Below are 6,000 nucleotides of genomic sequence, written 5' to 3' on the forward strand. Positions count from 1 at the left end.
TGTTTTCGCAAATGAGAGTACCATGTAGGTATACATATAGTTGTTTAAACATAAATCACACGCATATTTACACGTATAAACGCAAAAGCGAGCAACAATAAATAAAATTCTAGACGGCAAAATAATATAATATTATATATAATTATATTTCATTTTCATACATTTTAATATAATTCTTCATCATTTGCTAGTACGCTATAAGTAAATCTGCTTTTAAATTGAATGCATTATTATTGACATTAAATATTATTTGGTTTATTTGATATTAATAATAATATAAAAAATAATCGTGCATAATTTTATTAGTATGCATTAAATGCTTATAGCTAATATTATATCATAATTTCGTAGCTACGAATAAAATAAAATTCAACGCATGTAAAATAACGTATACAGTTTTGGTTATCGAAAAAAAACGTTATATAGTTATAAAGTGAATTTATTCAAAATATTAAATTGATTTCGCTTGTATTATAATATAATGAAGGTACCTACATGGTTAATAAAAGAAAGTCTAATTTCCTTGAAGACAAATGTTGTTGAAATATACAATTAATATTAGTAGTTAACCTTGACACGTGTGTAAAATTTAGTATCTTAGTTATACGATTATACGACCCACTCTCTTTACGGATGTAACACGACCTTGGGAGCCTTTGAAGTATGTAATACTCACTTGCACAGGTGCCGTCGTACAGTGCGTATACGGTGTGTGTATGTACTGTCACAGTTAAATTGTCCAGTTGTACGTTATTATATATTATACTTATACATAATCATATTGTCGTGTTATTATTCATTTATACTAATACTGAAGTCATTAATCCGTCCAGCGTTAAACTCAACAAATGTTATAAAGGTTCAAAAAAAAATATATATATATAATTGTATTCCACAGATTAGTAGTCGGTGTAAGAATGTAATATTTACTGTTCGACTGGTTAGGTAAGACTCCTACTATATTTTTTTTTTTTTTTTTAGAAGAAAAGAGCCCTCGGCAACATAGGCCATTGGGTTTAGGTATACATAAGATTAAATTACATGTTTAATGTTAAATATGAATAAACTATTGAGGACTTAATTTTAAATTTTTGGTTGAAGGTTTGCTGCTGTGATGAATTGGATGATGTCGGCTATGGCTTTGGGTTGATTGGCGAGTATTTCGGCGAGTGATTCGGGCAGGTTGAGGCTTGATCGGAGGCTGAATTTCCTGTATTTTGTGAAGATTTGATCTTTAAATGCTTATAAATAAAAACTGTGACTAAGGAATTTTAATATTTTTCAAATATCATTGTAACAATTTAGTAAGAGCCTTTTATTAAATTTTAAAACTTTTTTAACCATCAAATAAAGTTTTATTGACATTCATAGAGAAAAAATCTAATACAATTGGAAATAGAAAATGTTCCTAAACGGTTCAAAAAAAATCAATTCATTTGCTTTAGAGTTACATCAAAGACCAAAATCAATTTTTTGAAAAACCAATTTTGTGTAAAAATTTACGTTTTTCCTTAATTGTTATGTTGTTTTTCCTGTCGCTTTTAAAAATTATTGAGAATTTTGAATATTGATCTCCTCAATGCACCAACAATATTCGCTTTCTCATCGAACAAGATACTGAAGTTAAAATAGAAGCAATATTTCAACTAAGTATCGTTTACACAAACACAAAAAAATAAATAAAAAAGGTGGTAGGAGGTTGTCGCTTTGCTGTACAGTAGGTTACAATTGGGTCATTATATAATGGACGGTGTTAAATTTCAATTATATACTATCATTGTTTAAGAAAAACGATTATGAGAGAAAACAGCTCAAAAAGAGTCAAATTATTTGGAAATTGTTACGGTGTATAGAAAATTCTTAATTTTAGTATTCAGTGAAATTTTCATTTATCTATAGTCATTCGTTTTTTAGATATTTTTTTTTGATAAGGGTAGAAAAATTTGTAAGGAATATTGTATTACATTTTAAAATCTTAGGTTAAACATACGAACATGTAAATTCTAAAATAATTATTTCCGCAAATGTTTTCGTACCATTATTGTTATTAACTCATTGAAATACATATGTTTAAAAAAAATTGTTATTGTACATTTATAGCATAAGAAAAACTATTATTACAAATGTCTAGTCGTTATATAGCTATAATAGCTTAGGCTGGGTTGAATCAGTCAGGACGTCTTGTTTTATATTATTCATATATTTCATTTTAATACATTTTATAATTCAATAGTTTTGTATCACAGTAAAGTGGCGTAATTATCAATTTGTATAAGGTAGAAAAATGGCATTTTTTAAATACATAATACAAAATACTACATAAATAAGATAAATATAAGAAATACAACTTTTTAAAGTACAGTGGTGAGTGGTATCTGTGAATTTAGATAGGTACTATCTTATCAAAAATTCTAAAAATTATTAGATTTTGCTATAAAATTCTAAACAATTTAGTACCTACACAAAATATACAATAAGAGCGGTTTATGGTCATTTTCAGTTTCCAATTTTTTTTAGTTTTGTTTTCATTAATTGTCAATAAAATTTTATTTGTTTGGTAAAAATGCGTGAAAATGTAATACAAGGCTCCTGATAAATTGTTACAATAGTAGTTGAAAAATATTAAAATACATAGGCACAATTTTTTTTATAAGTTTTTAATGTTCAAATTATAAGATAGTTTTTTTGCAAGTGTGAGTACCATGTAGGTAAATGGTTGTATAAACATATACCATACGTATATGTACACGTATAAACGCAAAATCGAGGAACTATAGACAAAATTCTACACGGCAGATAAATATATTATTATACATAATTATATTTCATTTTCATACATTTTAATATAATTTTTCATCATTTGGTGGTACGCTATAAGTAAGTAATGATAATATTATTTGGTTTATTTGATATTAATAAAAGTATAAATAATAATCGTGCATTTATAATATTTTATGAGTATATTTTATAATATTGCTTATTGATAATACAATTAAAAAAGTATTTCAGTACCTACCTAGTGTTTAATAAACTGATAAAAAATAGTATTTAAAATATTCTCCAAAAAATAATTTAATAAAAATACTATGAACAAATCTAACAATTTAACAATACCGCTACACATTTTTACAATATTGGATAATCACTCGATATCTCATGTAGCGGTTTTGTTATTATATTTTTATTCAAAAACGAATAACTGTAGATACATGACAATTTTACTGAATGTTTGTATTAGAATTTTCTATACACCATAACATTTTGAATATATGTTGACTCAATTTGGGCTGTTTACGGACATTGTCAGTTTTCAATTTTTTTAGTTTTATTTTCCATAAATATCAATCAAATTCTATTTGTTGGTTAAAAAAGCGTGAAAACTTAATGCAAGGCTCCTAATATATTGTTACAATATCGTTTGAAAATATTAGGTTATATTTAAAAGGATGAGAACCGATGGTAAAAAGTACATATATAATATAATAATATGTTAGTTTTCATACCAGTCGAACAGTAATATAAAATTCTTACACCGACTGTTAATCTGTGGAGTAAAATTATATATATATTTTTTTTTTTGTAAAAATGACTGAATTATAAAATGTATGAAAAAAATTTACTATTTGAATTTAGTGATCACTAATACAATTTAATGTTTATTAATAGTGTTGAATAAAATACTTTTAAAAAGTATTTGAGTACCTGCCTAGTATTCAATAAACTATTAAAAATATTCACCATAAATAATTTTTCTAATGTATTTCTAATTTAAGTTTTAAATATAATTTATTTTCACAATTAGTAGGTCCCTAGATTTTAATAACCGACATATTATGGGTTTTTTTTATTATCAAACATCTACCCCAATCCGCCTTTGAAAGCATGTATAAAATGCTATTCATGCAAAGTTTCAACACTAATCGATCAATAACTTACACCAAGGCCGGGCAAGTATATGATTTATTTTAACTCAGTTAAATTAAATTAATATGCACCAATAACAAAAAAATTAAAAAAAGTTAATTTGTTTGTACAACGCTAGCGTACTTAATATTTTTCCAACCCAAAACTTAATTATAGGATATAGTGTTAATACTTCATACAGTATTTCCATATGAGTTAGATTCAAATGATATAAATATTTAACTATAAACAATTTACGATACATATTTTTTGACATGAAAACGAAATAGACTGAAATAGTGAAATATTATAAAATTAAAAGCAAAATAAATTAACTTAACTTACTTCTTAAATGAAAAATTAACTCGTTCAATTCACGTTAATTAAGAAAGAAATATTAGTAAGTTAACAGTTAAGTTAATGAAAAGCCAAAAGTAACTATTTAAATTAATAAGTTAAAATAAAATAAACTTTTCACTTAACTTTAACTTTTTAACTCGTTAATGCCCACCCTTGCTTAAACGGTCGGTGTAAGCCTCTGTGGCAGGGGTGAAATAAAGGGTGGGTGAGGGTGAATAGATCCCCCAGAACCTTTATAAAATTTTTGACATGAAAATTAGTCTTTCTTTTATAAACCGTGTAAGTATCTAGCTTCATTATTGTAATAACGTAAAATTAGATAAAATATGAAAATAGGAATATAAATACGACTCCTGTCGATATTTATATTAAAATATAAGTTAAAATAGTAAAATCACGCTATTACCTTCCTCCAGGTGTTCGGAGGGCTCTCGAGATCGTGTATTCGAGAATTATATCAAATACACCGTACAATTTAATTTTATGGAAAAAAAGCACATAGAATGTATTGACTGCAATTAACATAAAATATTATATCATATGCCTTACCTGATTCGCAGTTGTTCGTAGACAATATTGTAAGAGTTTTAGGTTTTAGATAAAATAAAGTACTACTTCAAATACACAAATTGAATTAACGAACGCACTGATTATTGCTTGCATAAGAAGTCCAGTTGTCGCTCGTTGAAATCGGTTTCTTTGGTACTTGAAAGGTTGTTACTGCGGTGGTTGGTGCTCATGCACTGGTTTAAGGGACGAACGCGAGGATGCTTACCAGAGAGTGGAGGGTGGCTTTGTCACTAACTTATTGTGGGCCTGGGAACTAGATTATTCTTTGGCGTCAGCATAAAATAAGGTCACACACATCCTACGTAATATTGTTATGAGTGCGTGTCGAATTATTAGTTGTCGTTGTCAATGGTTTTATTTGATGCGACCGATTTCTACAAGCGACAGTCTGGCCGTTGTTTATTATTCTGTAAAATTTTAGTTTATTATAAGGGTGTGTGAGCATATCATTACATCCACCCTGCACTTTTTTGTGTTGTGCCCTCACAACACCACTCGTAGGCGAGAGTGAGAGCAATACAAATATTCATGTAGAGGAGAGATAAAGTTAGAAAAAGTTGAAAGTTGAAAAATTAAAAGTTTTGTTGAAAGTTGAAAAAAAAAGTTATACAATTTAAACTGGACATTTATATATATATATATATATATATATATATATATATATATATATAAAGAAAACAAATTTTACTATACAATCTAAAAGGGGCAATGTAAGTAATATTAAAGTTTACATATTACATTGGAAAACAAAAAATTAGGAAGATAGAACTGAAACTGAAAGTTCGTATTCCCCGCATTCCATTGATGTGTTTCTATTCTTATATATTTTATATTTTAAGTTCCCTATCTGGTGTTGTAATGATAGCTATACAGTTTTTTTTTTTTCTTAATTTTAATATTTGTGTACAATATATTGTCATGTTGACATGTTATGAATTTTTACATATTTTGGTTTTTATCCTATATATTCTACATAGTTTTAACTTTTAATTAATCTAATTATACATTTTTCATATTTACTTTGCTTACAATGTATTTAGTTCATAGACATTTTTTTTTTTTTTTGTTTTTATGATAACTTAAAAGTTAAACAAAGTTAATTTATTTATATATATATTTTTTTTTTTGGTATTTGTTATGCTTAACATTTATTTTCTTATTAGTACT

The sequence above is a fragment of the Metopolophium dirhodum genome, chromosome 1, assembly GCF_019925205.1.
Source record: "Metopolophium dirhodum isolate CAU chromosome 1, ASM1992520v1, whole genome shotgun sequence".
In the NCBI taxonomy this organism is placed as follows: Eukaryota; Metazoa; Arthropoda; class Insecta; order Hemiptera; family Aphididae; genus Metopolophium; species Metopolophium dirhodum.